At 54.7% G+C, this 18,517-nt stretch overlaps 1 protein-coding gene across 1 annotated transcript in view; it reads left to right on the forward strand.

Annotated features, from left to right (window-relative positions):
- Positions 1-18,517, forward strand: part of CASZ1 (castor zinc finger 1) — a 74,325-nt gene that overhangs the window by 864 nt on the left and 54,944 nt on the right. The window lies entirely within an intron of this gene.

Genomic DNA, 18,517 nt, shown 5'->3' on the forward strand with positions numbered 1-18,517 from the left:
GCAGCGTGCTGCTGGGCACAGCCAGCGGGATGGGGTGGATGTCTGCAGGGCCTGCGGGCACTGGGCACCCAGGGCAGGGCTCCACAGGGGCTTCACCAGGCTTCACCAGGTGAGGGGACCTGCTGTCACCTGCTTGTTGGTGTCTGTGGCATGACTCCAGCTGTGACCAAATGGCAGCCGTGGGCTGGGCAGGCCGTGCCTGTGAGCACCTCGGTGAGGGCAGTGGGTGCCGGGCTCCCGTCTGTGTGTGCGTGGTTGTTGTTGTTTTTTTTTTTTTAATGAGGAGTAAGGTGGTAATAAACGGGTTGATGATTGACTGGGCCTGAACTATGTACTCAGATACTTCGATGGAGAGGATAATTTTGTCATCGTTCATTTTATCTGTCTGTGCATTTATTTGTCTATTTATGTACCTGCCTGTTTGGTGTCCCTGGCCCCCAGGACTCAGCTGCCCTCTATGGACTCGGTGCTGGGCCCCGCCATGGGCATGCGGCTGCTCCCTGCTGCATCCCAGAGTGTGGGCAGCGTGAGAGCTGGGGTGTGCGGCAGGGTGACAGCTTTGAAGAGTCGCAGACAGCTCTCTGCCCCCAGACCCATGCTCTGCAGGTCCTGGGATGGCAATGGGAGGAGCTGGGTACCATGGGCTCGGCATGGGTGGTAGAGTGGCGCTTGCTGGCTGCTCTCTGTGCCCTAAAAGGGACAGCAGAACCAGTGTGTGCCCCAGGGGACTTCCGTGGTCTCGGGAGCGATGCTCGCCAGCCTGCCCACTGCCGCGTGGGGAGAGTGGGTTTCGGTGCTCTGCTGTGGGAACGCGGGGCCGCAGCAAGCCATGGAAATGAGGATCCGGAGATCTGTTTAAGTCAGCATTATGGTCTGCGTGTGGGTGAACCCGTCTTGTCATGATCTCAGGGCAAAGACCTGCCCCATAATCACCACCTCTAACCCTTATCTGCTTGGGCAGCTGATTTCCCTCCTCGCCACCTCCTGAATTCTCTCCAAGCCCTGCGGCTGCAGCTCCCCGGAGGCAGTGCTTGAGGCTGCGTGCGCCAGCTGCTGCCTGGCACAGGCAAAGCTGGGGCTCAGTCCCAGTGGGACCAGGACTGTGGGCTCCAACAGCCTGCTTCTCCCAGGGCTTCTAGGATCCGGTGGTGCTGGGGTTGATGTTCCAGGGCCAGCAGCTTTCGCAGGGTCAGGAGTTGGAAAGAATTCATGGACGGAGTCCATACACTCAGGACCGTGGTGAGATGTTCCCTACATGTGGTGTTCTGTAAGCCAGGTTGTAAATATCTGAGTGACTGGGCACCTGTCACTTCCTTTGGGAAACTGTTCCCCAGCCTAATTAACCTTGGTATGAGATTACAGGAGCTGGTCTCGAAATGGACACTGAGGAACCTAGGGTGAACGGATTGAGAAACATCTCATTTCCCACCCAGAGGGTCAGTTTGTGACTCTTGTTTTGTTACTGCTCTTTGTAACACCCACTGGATGGGAACATCTCTGGGCTGGTGCCAGGGATTTTTTTTTGCTTTGTTTTGGCTGTGCAGATTTTTGGAGAGCTGGTTGGCTGGGCTGAAGTTGGTATCGCTGCTCTGCAGCCAGGTCCCGCAGTTGGTTTGGGAATTCTGCTCATCATAGGATGCTTGTTGGGCACAGAGCATCCGAATGTCTACGCCCACCCGCCAAGACTCTTCCAATTCAGAATTACTGACCCGGGCAGGGCTTAACCTGCCCACTGCAGCACTGGAAGGGCCTAGCTGGTTCCTGAAGAGCAGAGCCAGCTGCAGTCCGTAGGTGTTTTCCTGCTGGTTTGGTGCTAGACAGCACTAACTTGCAGGAAGACTAGAAAATCAGTCCTGGGTTAACAAGCTCCTGCTTCCTGCCTGCACCCTGTCCTGCCTGTGACCTGCTCCTTGCCAGCTACCTTCCTTGTAAGCAAACAGAAGGGTCTGCTGAGGCCTCGAGCTGCACGACAGCACTGGGAGGACAACGTGTGCGGGAAGCAGCTGTGAGCAGGACTGATCCTGCGCTGGGAAAGGGAAAGTTCTTCATGAGCAGTCTCCACACCATCAGTTTCTCTGTATTCTGAGACCGCTCGACTTGCTTCCAGCCCTCAGCCAGTCCCCTAGGCTGTCCCTATGAAAAGTTGGCAGAAAGTCTCCAGAAAGCAGCAAGGAGGCCACGGTAAGCAGAGCTGGGTGCTGTGCGTCCCACATCCCTCGGGGCTGACCATGGCTCGCAGGGCTCAGTGAGTCCCGGTGCCAGCCGGGCACAACTCCTGGGACGCTGGCACTGCGGGGTGACACTGCCCATCAGCTGCAGCTCACCTCCTCGTCCTCAGCTGCTCTTTGCAGAGCCAAGAGGGGTTGGGGAGGCTCTGCTGGCAGCAGGGAGGGGCAGGACCTGCAGCCCGAGTCCCACGCGGCCCCGTCTCCTCCCCTCCGGTTCAGCGCGGACTGGATCAATTTGGACGTCTTCAGCAATAAAAAATGCCGATGTCGTCCTAATTCACCAGGCCCCGAGATGACAGCAAATTTACATTTTTTAATTAAACTAGCAGCCAGTTTTTATGAGAGGGGGCTGGGTTATGCAAATCAAATGGTTGTGTACGAAAGATTAGGAGAGTTTGGGAATAAATTCCACAAATGCTAATAAAAAAAAAAAAAAAAGAGAGAGAAAATGAGAGGGGGGAGAGAGAGGGACATTGTTCCATTAGCCCCTTTTAGACTGATTTCCCTGAGGAGAAAGCGACGGGGGGTGAGAGATGGAGGCAGCTTTCAGAGACAGGTAAAATCCATTCTGAGGATTGAGAGCCCTTCGGACCAGGACCTTGTTGCTCTGTTTCCTCTCGCAGGGGAGGTGGAGGCAGACGCTGGTTGCAGAAGGAAAACTTGCAGCTTCTCATCCTGGTCCTGCTTGAGTGGCTGTGGACCTGTCTCTGTCCCTTCTTTCTCAAGTTCCCCTTTGGTCATGCAGTCACTATAGAAAGTGGAAGAGCCACTTTCGGGGGATAGATAGTTACAGTGAGGCAAAATCCTGCGCTTCACTCGTGTACCATATGTTCTCACTCAGATTTCCCGAAGAATTCCTCACTTGCAGATTTGCTGTCCTCCTCTATGGCTATCTCAGGGAGTGCTCAGTGTGTTGGGGAGCTGGGGGTGAAGGCGTGTGTTTGCTTTGCCATGGGGAAGCACAACCAGAAAACTGCTGGAGGCTGGGGAACTGCTCCAGGCTTCCAGTCCTATGGCAGTTTCATGCTCAGGAGAAAAGCTGAATAACCTGTGTAGGTTGGCAAAGGAGAGCAAGGGGTGGAGAGGAGATGCAAGGAAAAAGGGTGGTAAGACTGAAGTCACTAGCTGCATTTCATGGCCATCCCTTGGGGATTCGGAGCCTCACTAGAGAATTTTGCCACTCATTCTTGGTTTTGGGGTGTGAAAGGATGATTCACCCACAAGCGCATGTTTTGCTCTTGGAGAGGTGACATTTTAGCAGGGCCTCTTGTGAAACGGGTGGAAACGCCAAGCTCTGCTGGAGCGCTTCTGTTGGTGTTCCCCACACCCAACACCTACATCCCATCATCTGGTCCCACTTGAGCACCTCAGCCATTTCCATGCTCCTGGATGATCACGTGGGTGCTCACGTGCACCTGGTGGGTTGGGCTGAGCTTTGTGTTCTCCAGGTCCCTTCTTGAGGTATCGCCTTGCTCCGTGTTCTGCTTCTGTGTCTGTCATTGTTGTGATGAGTGGTCAGCAGGAGGGGATGGGCATGGTCCCCCCTGCTTCCCCCCTGGTGCTGCTCTGGCCATGCAGCGTTTTTTGCAGCGCAAGGATTTGAGCTGAACAGGCGCCAGGTTGAGCCTAAATCAAACCAGGGAAGCTCCAGAACAGGTCTGGGAGCCGTGGCAGAGGATTCAGTGTGGGATGTGTAACTCTAATCTATAAAGTGGGCATAATCACCCTCCTCTGAGCAGCCCAGAGCCAGGGCTGGGTGCTGCGGCGATGGAGATAAGCGAGGAGCTGGCTGCCAGCCACGTGGGGTGCAGGGAGGAGAGGCCGGGGCGCAGTGCTGGGCTGTGGCAGCTCCGTGTCCCCGTGGCTGTGGCACTGGGGTGGGCAGGAGGACCCGCAGGGAGGCTCTGCGTCAGCGAGGCTGGCAGGGACGGGCAGGGGATGAACCAGGAACTCAGCTTCCATACATGGGAAACTGTCAAAAGGTAGCAACACCAGCTTTTGTCTGGTATTTCCAGAAAAACCCGGTGAGACCTGGCATCCCAGGGCATAATTTATTATGGAAAAATAAAATAATAAAGTCCCAATCCCTTTGAGGCCTGAGTCATAGAAGCATCTTCTCATTAAAGCAGCTCCACCTCTCCACATGGTGTTTGCCAGCACGATGCCTGGATGAATCCACTCCTGGAGCAGACCCACCCAGGCTACCTTCCTCCTCCTCCTCTTCTTCCTCCTCCTCCTTACAGCCCCACGCTCCTCTCCTGTAGCCCCTGACCAGGACCAGGACCAGAAGCCCAAGCAGCTCCAAATCTCAGCCAACGTGTCCCCAGACCTCCCTTCTTTGGGCCAAATACTGATCAGATTGATCAAATTGATCAAATACTGTGGGCACGTGTTAGGTCTTCCTCATGCTCTCCTTGGTGTGTTTTGAGAATCCTTCGGATCTTCACCCACCTCTTGTGCTGTCAGACTCAGCCCTGGAGCACTGCGTGTCCTGAGACAAGCAGCAGATGTTGGCAGAGGAGGGCCGGGTCAGAAGAGGATGGGGGAGCAGAGGCTTGGGAGAAGGCCTGGTGCTTCTTCGTGCTGCATCTCAGTAGGGCAAGACCTTAGTTCTGCAAAGTTCTTCCATGCACCAGGAAACTTTCAGAGAAGCTCCCCTGCTTCTCTCGCTGTGGCTTTAGCCTTTCATTCTTGCTTTTCTCAGCCCCTTTTTGTGCCAGACTTTTTAAGTCTTCTTGCAAAATAGCTTTCCTTTATGTCCTCCTCCCTGTTCATGTTCACACAGTCCTGTTGCTCTTTGTCACCCTCCTGGACTTCCCATTCTACCTCCGGGTCTGCCTTTCCTTTCCTTTTCTTCCCTCTCCGCCTGCCTTACATTATCTCGCTCTCTTTATTTTTCATTTCCCCATTTGTCTGTGGGCTGATATTCAGATGAGTGAACTTCTTCCAGTTAAAGGAGGTCATGAATATTATGATTTTTCTATCAAACAATGAAATATGGCTCAAATTACTGTAAAGAATAAGGCCCTTTTCATAAACCACCTGCTGTTTTTTTTGAAAGAAAGCACAACCACTCGCCGGCGTGTTTCGAGCAGTTGTCTCTCATCCCCACCTCGCCAGACTTTGCAGTTCCAACTTCTCCTGAATTTGCTGCTCGTGGTGCGGCGAGCTCAGCCCGCGCTTCCCAGACTGCCAGCACCCAGCTCGTCTGGCGTCAGGCAGGTCGGGGCAGGATGAGCTCCTGGCAGCAGCCTCGCTCCTTTGAATGAGGGTTTATGATCGGGCTTTTTGGATTGCGGTGTGTTTATTTTGGGGTTTTATTTTTGTTCTCAACACCATTTCGGTCTGCGCTGCGTTGCCTCTTGGCTTGGCTGAGGGAGGGACCTCGCGTTCAGGTGTCACCCCAGGGGTGCAGAGCTTCATGGGCACCTTGCCTGGCCGACACCAGGGGTCTGCAGCCATGCTCTGCCTTCTGACACTCAGCTGCCTATCAGGTCCGTGCCTCTCAATGTCCCGCATCACCTGGGACGTGTGGCTGCGCATGGGACAGAGCTCTGCCCTCCCAGCACCAGTGAGCACAGCCTGGCCATCGAGGCCATAGTCAAGGTGCTGCAGCTGTTGTGCTGGGACATGGGGACAGCAAGGACTGTCTGCCCCTTGTTGGGAGCTGCCATGAGGCGGGCATGGGCAGCCACAGGGACAACAGAGGACAGCAACTTGTCTCAGACTTGTGTTTTGATTCTAGTCCAGCCTATTTATATTCATAATAGCTGCTATTTTTTCCCTGTTACATGGATGCGTCTTGTCCTCGTTCTCCTCCGTCTTCCCAAGCAAGCCGTGCTATGACTCGCGTGGCCGCCCCAGGGGTGAGGAGCACTGTCCCTTGGCGCTGCTCCCCAGGACGCAGTGGGTGGGATGGTGCTCTGCTCCCACCGCCGCACGGCCCTGTGCCCTCTGCCCGGCCCTGGGCAGGAGCCACGTCCGCAGCCTGGGCTGAGCGAGCACTGAGTTTGTTTTGCCAGGGTGACCTGTTTAATCATCTCATTTTCTGGTGGCCGTTTATTCCTCGTTTCCACGGTTACAGCCCCATTAAGAGGAGAAGCAATAAGGCAGCGAGTCAAACAGGTAATAAAAACATTAAAGCCATGTGCGCACTGGGAGAGAGGGAGGGTGAGCTGCACGCAGCAGGACGAGACTGGCCATGCCAGGGTTGTGGCAGGGGCCTGCGCAGCATGGTGACACCCACTGGTCCCCAGCAGGGATCTGGCTGCCAGCATCCTGCCCTGATGCCTTGTAGGATGGTGTTACAGCCATCCCCGTGCTTCGCTCACCATCGCTGCGCTGCTAGCAGTGAGTTGGCCAAAAGCACTTGGAATCGGACTGTTTTTTGCAACTCTGTTATTTCAGAGCTGCGACCTTCTGGAAAGACTTGTAACCTGCAGATTCTCTTTAGTTTACTTTAGTGGTGCTGAAGAAACAAACATCTGCTCCCACATTTCATTGTGTGTGCTGTTCCTGCTCTAACTGATGCCAGTGGTGCTGGTGCCTGGTGAGTGCGGCTCAGCGCATCTTGGTCCTGCACTGTAGAGCAGTGCTGTGCTCAGCACAGCGCCGTCGTGGACTCACAGCTAACAACCCCAGACATCACAGCCTGCGGTGTCACAGGCACTGCCCTGTGTGAGGGAAGGGCTCGCTGCTGCCAATGATGGTGGAAAAGCAAGGAAGTGGCACAACCTCTCTCCAAGTGGATTTCACTTGCTGGCTTTCTCTGCCGAGTTACCTTACCCCTTTATAGCCCATACTGCCCTGTTTGGATTTTTGAATGTATTTCTGGCATTGTTTGAGGTTTTATAGTTTCTTTTCTGCAGACTTTATCAGAAAGCATATTTGTGGTGAGCGCCTGTGAAAGGACCTGGCTCGCTGAGTAAATATTCAGCGTGGAAATGTGCAGCATGACCTTGAGGGCTGGAGAGGGAGGAAAACTGGGAGAAATACATAAAAAGCTGCAAAAGAAAAGAACAAGGAGAAAGGAGAGGAGAGGAGGGGGATAAAAGATGAAAGGCTGGAAGTGATCACAAAGGAGAAGAGCGGTCGTCTCCCTGCTTCACGTGGCAGCTGGACACAGAGTGTTTGGCATCTCAGAGAGGCCGGGTCCCTGCGGTGCTGAGCAGTGACACTTGAAAAATCAGCCCATGTAAGGTGCCTCGAGTTGGGCAACGAAGTCAGTAGTCGCTTTAGATCATCTTGGCCCGCGTTCAGAAGGGTGAATTCTATCCCTGGCCAGGGGCCAGCGGGAGGCCTTGTGTGCTGTTCTCGTTCCCAGAATAGGATCAGGTGGCTCCACGGGGCAGGGGCACACGTCCCTGCCACCACTGCGAGTCGCATCTGCCCCCACCCCTGCTTGGTACTGGGCTGTAAGGCCTGCGGCTGGGCTTCCAGAGCCGCCTGTGCTGGGCTCTGGGGTTCTCATCTCGCTTGTTCTGGGTGATCTAAACTGGATTCAAAATCATACTGTATGGGTAAGAGAGGGAAGCGCTGCCCTCCTGCACTTCTGCTTCTTTTCCTGCTCGGGATGTTCCTCCAGCATGTCCTTAGTGTTGGTGAGAAGCCCCCAGTCCAGCAGCTGCTGCCTGCCTGTTTTTGTGCAGGACAAGCCTTTGGGTCCCCTCACAGCTCATCCTGTTGTCATTTCTTCAGCTCCCCAAATGCTGTCGGTTTCCAAGAGGAAAGTCCAGCTTCCCTGTCACTCGGGAGCAGTTGGGAGTGTGCTGAAGCTGCGCTGGCATTTGTGTTGAGACAGTTCTTGGGTTAAAAGGAAGTTGCTGCACTAGTCACCTTTGCACACCCAGCTTTAGATTGTTCTTTTGGGTTGGGGGGATGATTTATTTATTTTGGTGAGTGTGTAAAATATACAGTTAGATTTTCACTGCTCACATGATAGAACCCTGCTGTGCAGGGCAGAGCTCTTTGGGTTTCTTTCCCATTGGGATGCGTGAAATATCAGGGAAAAGCCTTGCCTGGTGCTGACCCTGAGTCCTGCAGCTAGGTGGGAAGCGCCAGCCCTGGGGAAAACCAGTGTGAATATGAGATGGGGTCAAAGGCACGGGAAGGAAGCAGAGCAAAGTCACCAGCACAGGTGCCACAGCGAGGAACTGTGACTGCGTGTTTAATAGCTTTGGATGTTTGCTTTCGTGTGACAGTTGCTGTTCAAGCAAACAGATAGGAGAATCCCAGACTTGAAGGGATACGTGTGTGTTACGGGGCCCTTCAGCGCATCCTTGAGGGAGGACAGGCACCCCGTGCACTCACCCACGTGGCAGCTCACTGGGCTTAGCCTTCCCCTCTGCTCCCATCCCTTTTGCCTCCCTGAAGCCCCTGCCCACAAAGCAGCCCCACTGCCACAGCACTGCCCTGTGCTCCTTCCAGTGTCAGTGCGCACCCCAGGGTAGCAGAGCGGGGCCAGGCTGGGGCTGGGGGCTGGCTGGGCTGGCTGCGGGCAGCAGGGAGGCAGAGCTGTGTTTTTGCAGTTTCTCCTCCAAAAGGAACGCCTGCGAGGGGTGAGGGGCAGACTCCTTGCAGCGAAGGTGTTAACAAATAGCAGGTGATTAAACATGACAAGCAGTGACATTTCTGTGTGGGGTTCTCAGTACCAGCAATGCCAAGAATGAAGCTATAAACCCTGACATTTTGTGTTATGCACTGAGGTTTTTAATAGACATCTTTCCCTCCCTCCCCCCTGTTTATTTCTTTTATTCCTTTTTCCTTTTCTGTCCCTTTCTCCCTTCCCCTCCATGACCCCTCACATCTCTCCCCTCCCATCGCGCCCTTTTTCCTTTGCCGTGCCCACTCTTCCTGCCCTCTCCCCGTGCCCTGTTGCCCCCCCTAGTTTCTCGCTCCCTGCACACCATTCCTATCTGTGCTCCCGCTGCCATGTGCCCCGCTGCCGCCCGCTCACCCCTCTCGTCTCGCTTGCTCTCACACCCGCCTGCCTCCCCTCTCCTCCCGCCTTTATCTCTGTGCCTCCCGCTGCTGTCACCCTCCCTCTGTCTGTTCTTTTCCACTCTCTCCCCTTCTCCCTCCCGTCCCCGGCTCTTTTTGGGGCCTGATGTAATACGCCAACCACGGGCAGCCGGGCCAGTTGCTTGTCAGGGAGCAGGTGTCCCACCCCTGAGTGATGTTTTTGTTAACAACATTTTTGCCCTGACTCAGAAGCTGGCATTTTGGAGATCGCTTGTTGGGGATTTTTTTTTGAAAGGCCGGGAGCTGAGGGAGGCCACACTTTTGGGAACAGTTGCTGGGTTTGTGCTAAAAGGACCGCAACAGTTGTTGTGCTGAGCGAGAAGCGTTGGAACAACTGCAGTTCCCCTCCCGCGCTGGGGCCGTCTGAAGGGCGTTTAGAGGTGAGGCCCGAGGCTCTGGCCCAGCGCTGGGCCACAGCAGCAGCCCTGTCCTAGGCCTTCCCTCATTGCCCTCGCGGGGCTGGGGGCACAGAATGAGCTGAGGGTGCGTTACGGGCTGTTTGGACGCCGTGTCTGTGATGCCTGGTGTCAGTACTGAGGCCTCGGCTTGGACTCGTGAGTGCCAGGCCCTGCCCCATAGGGCCCGGCAGTGTCCCCAGGGGTCCTTTGGGCTGCACAGGGATGCCTGGCCAGCTGCTGGCCCTGGGGAGGGTCTGGGGGCACCCACAGGACCTGAGGTGCTTCCAGCCCGGCTGCGGCCCCTCGTGGCATGTGCAGGAGGTCCCGGGGCCAGCACACAGGGCTTAGTATGTATTTGAAGCGAGTCCAAACCAAACTGCAGCCTCAGTCCTGGTGTTTTCTCTTCCTTGACTCTTCAGGCGTTCTGAAAATCAAAACACTTCCCTTTCAAGTCTCTGTCTTCCCTTAAAAGTGCCTCTCCCTCCCTGTCCGCCCAGGTTGTATCGATCTGGCACCACAGACGGTGACTGCAGCTTCAATTGCCAAGTAGGGCAGATCGATAGAGGCTTGCTGTGGGATTTTTGGCAGCTGGGGCATCGCGTTTGTCCCTTCTCCCCTCATACCTTCTCACCGGGAAGCTGCTGGCCTCATGCTGTTCCTCATCTTGTCCCTCCGTGTCCTCTTGCTGCAGCCCTGGCGATTGGCAGCCACAGGGCGAGTGGGGCTGGGGTGGTGGCAGCCCTGCTTTGCTGCGATGGCCCTGTTCACCTCATGTCCTGGGGCGATCCTCTGGTCACCCAGCAGCCCCGTGGGCAGGACCTGGCTTTTCCTGTTTGCACAATGCCTTTTATTTTACAAGCGCCCAGATCCAAGGTAATTCCCCTCTGCCCTTCTTCCCCTCGTGGCCATCAGTGCTGCTGTCATCTTTCTGCAGATGTGGAATGCCAGGCATGGTGACACAAAGCAACTTCCTGAGAGCCTGGGTCTGGGGCTGTCCTTGTTAGTGCAGTCCTTTCGGATGGGGTGCTGGAGTGAGATGCAGTGATAGAATGGGATGGGATGGGGTACAGCCACCTCCTTTGGCTTCCCAGGGCAGGAGGGCTCTGCCCCAAGATGTCCTTACCCCTCGCCCAGCTCCTGGCTGCTGTAGCTCTGACAGGTGCCGAGCGCCGCGTGCAGTGAAGTTAATGAAATGAGTATTTCGGGGCGAGGGGGGAGGGAGGCTTGTACTACACCCTGGGGCCCTAGGTTTATTAATGGTGACCTGCCATTAAAGACTAAAGTGCTAACCTGGTCATATTTAGCGGCTTTCAATGGTATCCCAGCGGCCTCCGCCTGCAATATGCAGCCCTGCCTTCCCCCTACAGCCCCAGGCCGGCAGGAGCTGACGCTGGAGTTTCTGTGCTGCAAGGGGTCTGGGGGCAGCGGCAGGAGAGCAGCAGCGAGTGGGGGGAGAGCTGAGCACGGGGCCATGCTCCTCGGGGAACAGCAGTACTGTAATGACAGTCACTTTAGAAGGATGCTGGAGGCTGGTGCTGGTCCAAGCAGGGATCAGATTCACAGAATTAAAAGAAGCCCCCAAACCTCCTTGAAGCTAATTCTGCTCTCGATGCCTCCTCAGAAGCCAGATCCTGCTGTGCTGTGCATGCCAGCTGAGGTTACTGCCTTCCCAGAGCACTTCTTCCTGGCTGGGAGCTCAGCACAGTGTTCTGCTGTGTGTTACAGCCTCAGATCCAGCACAGCGCTGGAGGAGGCACAGGGAATCCCAGGGCATGGCCAGCTCAGTGCAGGAGGTGGGGGATGCTCCTGCCTCTCATACCACCCTTTAACCCAGGGTGAGCTAGTCCATATAGGATTTTTTCTCTCCAGCGAGCCCTCTAAGCCAAGTCTCCATGGTCCCCACTGCCCGTCCCTTCCTGTGGGCACGTTTTTCAGTGTGGGCTTCAGGCCATTGCCCGGCAGAGCCAGTAAGGACAGGGGCCTTGTTCCAGCACGAGCTCAGCCCTCACAGCCTCCCAACAGGACGAGTGCCGGCTTGGCAGCCAGGCTGGGGGCAATCCTCGCTCTCTCCATTGGCTCTGTGCCCCAGCTGATCCCGAGCCAGGTTCACAGTAATCCCTACATCCTGTTGCAGGTCCTTAATCAGCTGGAGCTGGCCTGAAAAAAAAAAAAAAACCCACCAAAAACCCCAACCCCAAGCTGCTGCAGTGAAAGCTCCCCATGGCAATGGCAGGCTGCAGAGATGGGGACAGAGGAAGGGGTCTGTCTGGGGGTCCTGGTGTGGTCTTAGACCTTGGTTCTCCCCTCTCCCCCCAGGCCAGCTGGGGATGTGCCCCTTCTGCCATACTGGGCAGGCTGGAAAACTCTCTGGGTTGTTGTTGGGTTGTGTTTTTTTTCCCGTTTAATGCATAGAATAACACTGATGGGTCTGAACAGCTCCAGCCAGGCGACGAGGGGAAAGAATAACAAGCTCCTGGATGTCAGGGGAAATTATGGGCCACTGCTATTTAGGGTGAGTCTGGTGGATTTAGGGCCTTTCTGTTCTATTGTCCCAGCTGTTCTGAACATTGGAGCAGGCGAGACACAAGTCGGGAATTTCATTGCAGAGCGTGTGCAGGGCAGGGCTGATTCTGAGCCTTCCTGGAGCTGAAGCATGGCTATGGGGGACAGGAGATGTTGGGGGTCAAAGGGTGATGAGATGTGGCACAGGAAGGAGCCCTTCGCTTCCTGCCCTTTGGCAGGATTCACCTGCAGGCATTCCTCAAGCTCCTCAGGTCCTGCAGTGCTGGTGTCCCTTTGCTGAATCCTTTGCCTCAGCCACATCTTTGCTCAGCTTCACATCTGCTGGCCCACCATGCAGAGAGGTTGCTCGGTGCACAGATGCACTGCGTGGAGGTTAGGGATTTGGGTACTTGGGCTGCTTTTGACTGGCACTGGTGCTGCAGGGCTGGCACTGTGTTTGCGTGCTGCCAGGTATTAGGGGGAAGGGCCTTGACAGGATGAGAAAAACACGATGTGGTGTGAGTGGGTCGTCCATGGGAACATGAAGAACAGGGTGGATCCTGGGCTTCCACATTTTGGCAAATACACAGTGTCCCATGCCAGGGTGGGGAGGTGCTGTGGAGCGTTGGAAAGCCGTCCTCCCCCACAGTCTTCCCAGCGTCAGGGTGAATTCTTTGCTTCTTTGGGGCTCTTTTTATTTGACCAGATTAAAAAGCCTATTTGAGTTTCTTAAACCATTTAATCTAAAATCCCCAGGTAGATGCGCCATTGGATTCAGTTTTAAGCTTATAAACAAAACAGGTCTGTGTTTGGCTCTCCTTGGTTTTGTTGGAAGGAAGCAAGGTCTGACCCGTCTTCCCAGCGAGCGGGGATTCCTGCTCCTGTGAGTCCCCCCAGCCCTGTGCGGTGGGTGGGTGCTGGGTGCTGGGAGTTGGGACTGTGCTGCTGCTCCAGGTGCTTCCCAGGGCGTTGTGCTTTGTGATGGGATAGGAGGAGGCCATAGGGAAGCAGAGAAAAAGGGAGGGATGAGTGCCAGCCTGCAGCTGGGTGGTTCTCCCCAACGCCTGCCAATGCCTGGGATGGAGCTGGTTCTCCTGCATGCCCAGCTCTCTGCTCCCTTTGGGTTCCTGCTGCCCTTCCGGCCCTATGTGGCTTCATCACAGCCCCTCCCTGAGCTCCTGAGGAGGTTTCGTGGCCATGAGACCAGTTGGGGCTGCTCTACGTCAGCCTGAAATAGGACAGCTCATGATTTGTGTTTGCAGGAAAGAGGTGCAAATGGCGCGCAGGAGGCCGGGAATGTCGCGGCTCTGTGGACTGCGGGTCGTGTTTCTGGCAGCCACCGGTGCCAGATGCTCCCAAGGAAGGTAGCAGGCCCCGCAGCGGGCAGATGGAAGGCAGCCTGCCCACGGCATCCTTTCCTCTGCGTGGGTAGAGGTGGGAGGGCAGAGCAGGGCAGCCCTCTGTGGGAGTGGGTGGTGGAGACAGGGCTGGCTCTGCTCCCCCACCCCTGCCTGGGAGCTGGAGGCAGATGGAAGGACGGACGGGCGTCTGTCCGATGGCGGCGCGAGCGGGAGGGAGCCCTCTTGGCTTTGCCGAGGGAGCCTCTTTCTATATGGAAATGAAGAATTTAGGCTAATGGAGCTCAACCATCTCTAATTTTGCGATGGCAGGAGGATTTTGATTGAAAGTAATTAAGCAAGCTAGCTGTAAAATTAATTAAAGCAAAAGAGGGGGATTTTTTTATTGGATTGGATAGCGATATAGCGGCTGTCAAATGGGGGACGGATGGGGGTGACCTGAATTCTCTGCCCTCCCTCCTCCCACTCGGGACGTTTATGTCACTTTAATCTCCTTACAGCGGCTGGTGTGCATTTGTTTGAAATAATCAAGGAAATATGGTCAGAAATTGTCAGCTTTCAGATCTAATTTACCTGACAGCCCTGCGCGGACCAGTAAGCCTCTGCGTGCGTGTGTGCGGCGCAGGCAGCGGGGTGGTCCTGGAGGGCTCCTCAGCTCCTTTCTCCCCGCTTTTCCTTCATCCCATCTTCAGTGGATTCCCAGCAAAAATAGTCGTGGTGCTTCTTGGACCTGCTGGCACCCCAGGGAAACATGATGAGTTTGGGAATTTTCCTGCACACCCTTCTCTCTTCCCCCCCCTTGCCTTCTCTGCCTCCTCCCAGCCTGCTGCCTCATCCTTGCACCATAACCAGCTTTAGGGTTTAGGCAATATAGGATTAGGGAGGTGGCTGTAATTCTTTATTCCAGATGGCTGGCAACTGCTAAATCCACTGTCACAAGCACCGAGTTATAAAAATACTTAAATTAGGCCCCGCTTTCAGCCTGGTCCCTGCCCACAGTGCTCCCACTGTCCCGTTGGGGACCTCGCACCGAGGCGCTGCAGGATGCGGCTCTGGGCTCCCACCTTGCTGCATTCCCTCGCTCAGCTCCATCTGCTGCTTTTTGCCTTCAAAGCCTGTGGAGAGATCCTGCAATAAAGCAGTGATCGGTGCATGCTGAGCAGGTGAGGGTACTGAGCTGGGAGGGCCAGACTGTGGCTCTCATGCATCTCACCATGGGTGCCTGCTCTGCTGAGACCTCAGTATCCCCTGACTCCAACCTGGTACCCAGTGGCCTCGGCTCAGCGTGCCACGAGTTGAGGAGGGAAGGCAGCTGCTGTAGGGTCAGCGTTTCCACAGAGCCATTCCGGTGTCTCACATCTATCTGGCTAGGTTGGCTGGTAGGGTTATTATTTATTGTTTATTATTGTTCATTAAGTGCTGACAGAGTCGGGGCTTTTGTTTGTTTTGTTTGGGTCTCCATTTAGAGGCCCTTGCCACGGCAAGCTCCAGTGCCAAGACTTCAGGCACTTCTGCAATTACAGCCGTGATCCTATTGTATTGTTTATGTAATGACTCTCAATCCCGAGGGATTCTGCAGCCTTTCTTAGACCTGAGCACCCAGCACCTGGCAGGGAGAGGTCAAGGCAAACGCTGGCCTTGATGCCCAGGACAATCTCTGGGCTTTACATGCTCAGGGCTGGTTAATGCTCACACAGATCAGGCTGGACCTCGCTGCGAGGACCCGCACGCGGGAGTTGATTAAGCAGCTTCAGGAGGAACAGACGACTCATCCATGCCCGTCTGTGGGGCTGCAGGAGCTCCTGGTGGCCCAGCCCTGCAGTGAAGCTGTCCCCCTGCCAGGTGGAAGTGGGGGGCTCCTTCCCAGCTCCGTATCCCGCTGACCCATGGCCAACCCGGGTGGGTGACGAGTCTGTCACCGCCATCCCCAGGTTTATTTCCAGCTCTGCCACTGATTTGCTTGGTATCTGTAGCCTTGTGAATGCGTAGCTTTGTGCCAGTGCGTCCTCATCAGTGTAATGGGTATAATTAGGCTTCTCTGATTGAAGATAGTGCTGAAGGCTGAGTGTGCCAGCAGGCTTGCTTCTTTTTTGTTTCAAGTCCATTCCAAAAAGGAGGTAAGACTCAGATTTTAGAGTGCTGGTTCCCACATGACATTTCAAATACATACTGATAGAAATGTATGACATATCAAAGCCCTTACTGGTGGGATGGTTCTCCATAAGCCTCACAGAAGCAGTTAGATGAAGATGCAGCACTCGAAACATGCCATTGGCTCTGTGTTCAGCTACATGTGGGTTCTGCGGGACACGGAGATGCTGATCTTCTGTGTTCATTGCAAATAACACAATGTAACAGGAAGAATAGTCTAAATAATCTCAGGGCCTGTTAATTGAAAGAGAGCTCGAGTTCTGGGATGTGGACCAGGCCAATACTGATAATGGTATCTGAAGCCAGTGGTGTCTGGAAGCAGGGCCATGCTGAAGCAAGGCTGGCTGCTCCTTTTTCCCTCTGCAGGTTGCACAGCCAGATGACTAAGAGCGCATTAGATAATTTTCTCACGTAACATTCCCTACAGGAAGTTACTGGCCATGCTGTAGAGATGTCCTGAATGCAGTGTTGGAAGTGCACAGGACTGTCTTCCTGCAATGCAGAAATGCATGAGGCCCCTGTACAAAGCTGTGCTCGGTTCTGACACAAAGGCTCCTTAGACACGGCTGAGAAAAATGCACATGGGTGCTGACTGAGGGCCCCCTTCTCTTGTGCTGACACTGATCTGGGCTGGCTCAGCATATCACCCTTCAGCTGGGATTGCAGAGCTGGGGATGGGGATGTCCTGTCACTGGGTGGAGGGGATGAGAAGTTCCAGTCTGGTGCCGTGCCTTTTCTATCACTTCAGTGTGAGCGGGATCAGAAAGCCCCCATGTCCCTCACTTCCCTAGTGCCTAGAAAACAGCTCATTAAAAATCACCAGTGATAACTGCCTGGGAAGTCACATTTTTAACACCTGCCTTCAGTTCTGGAGAATTGAGCTCCTGCCTTTCCCAGACCAGGGGGGTAACTGTTGGTGGATATTTGTGAGCATTAATGTTGAGCTGTAAATCACTGAGCTGCTGGAAGTAGAATGAGGCCTGTTGACTTTGAGGAGCTTGAAATGTGTCTTGTTTTTCAGCCCCTTTGCCCTGCAGCACCAACTCTGCAGCTGCAGAACCAAGCGCACAATGCATCGAGGCAGCAGGTGACAGAGTCCTTGTCACTAGCAGAGGCAACAAAGAGAAGGAATCAGCTTCATGAACTGCTCTAGAGCCAAGTCAGTGGCTTTTGGAGGATATTTTTTGGGTTGCAACACGTGGACCTGGGGAGACTTGGCCCCCTCCTGCGCCCCAGCACACCAGGAAGGGGCTTGGCATGGGCTGTGTGGGAGTCACGCTCCCCAAGTTCACGTTGCACATAAGATCCACCCATAAGGAGCTGTCTTTTTGTTTGCAAATTGAGCAGTTGCACTGGAAGAGATTTAGCAAACATGGGGCTGCACAATGCTGTGTGTACTGAGTCACCCGTCAGGGTGAGAGCCAACGAGCACTGTGAGCTACTAAGGCAAACATTTGAGAATAGTTACAATAGGCACCAAAAATATCTTCAAATGAGATCTTTCTGCATAGCTGCGTGTTGGGTAGCAGGGAGGGCTGACAACCTAAACTCCAACCCTACTCACCTGCTCTCGAGCTCATCCTGGGCAAGGCAGGTGACTGTGTTGGGAACAAAGCAGGAGGAGAAGCAGCCTTGCCCTTGCAGGAGCCTGCTAGTCCATTTCCCGTGGGCTTGCAAGGCCTGTGGTGCTGGGAGGGGCTGGGATGCTGCTGACAGCAACCCTAGGTTGCTCTCACACCATCAGATCTGCAGCTGAGAGCCTCCTGCACGGGACTGCCTTACTCGCATGTCTTCTCCTTCCTTCTCACACTCAGGAGTGGCTCCTGAGCTCTGTCCTACAGCATCACAGGCTCTGCTGCTCTTCTCAGGGTTTTGCTCAGGAGTTGCATTTCCTCCTACCTGCTCTCACTTAAGTAGAAGAATTGCTTCCCTCAAAGTCCAGACTTGCTTTCAGAGGCACAGTTCCCAAAACTCAGCCTTTGGGGGCTCATCCAGAGCGCAGCTGGAGCCCAGGGCTGGTGGTGAGCACCGATTCTGACCCGGCCTCCTGCCAGAGCACTCTGCAATGTCCATCCCCATCCTCGTCCCCTCGTCCTGTTCCCTGCCCCCTCTGCACCTCACCCTGGGCTGGGATGGCCCTGCTGCCCCAGCCCCTTCCCAGCAGCGCACTCCCAAACTCTGCCCCTGGTTTTGCAGCCGTTTTTTTGCTGCCAGCGCAGGGCACTGAAAAGTGCTGGCACTGCCAAAAACCCTGTGTGCACTACGACTCCCCAAACATCCCTTTATTTTTATTGTTCTGTTAATTACTGTTTAAACTTTAATAAGTCACTTCGTCAGGAGGGGGGACCTGCAGTGAGGTTTCTGTGCAAACACTGGGCCCGGCAGTGACTCTGGTGTAACATAACCCTTTATACAATGTGGGAATGTTTAGACTGTAACAGAAACTTGTTATTTTAATGACAGTTAAAGGGAGAAAAAAAGAAAGGAGCGAATGAAAAAGGGAAGCAAGTTTGTTGGGGAAATGGCTCATCTCAATCTCTCTGTCTGGCCTCTTTTCTCCGGGCTTTAATGGCAGTGGGGTGAGGAGGCTCTATGGCTCCGGCAGAAGCCACCCTGTTCCCAGATACACCCTGCACCGGGCATAGCACATCCCCTCGCCCCATGTCCCCTCACCCCGTGTCCCCCTGTGCCTCCCCCCGTGTCCCTCTGTCCCAGCCTGGGGGAGGCAGCGTGGCTCGGTGTCGCTCAGGCAGCAGCAGATGCCTAAAGCCAATTTGAGCTCAGCCTAATTATTCTGACCCACACCAGAGACTTTCCCCTTTTCAGCGCTTCCTCCCCTGGTTAAGTTTCTAAGTAGCTG

This window comes from Lagopus leucura, unplaced genomic scaffold (genome assembly GCF_019238085.1).
Source record: "Lagopus leucura isolate 7727_CA_CO unplaced genomic scaffold, USGS_WTPT01 Super-Scaffold_100037, whole genome shotgun sequence".
NCBI lineage: Eukaryota > Metazoa > Chordata > Aves > Galliformes > Phasianidae > Lagopus > Lagopus leucura.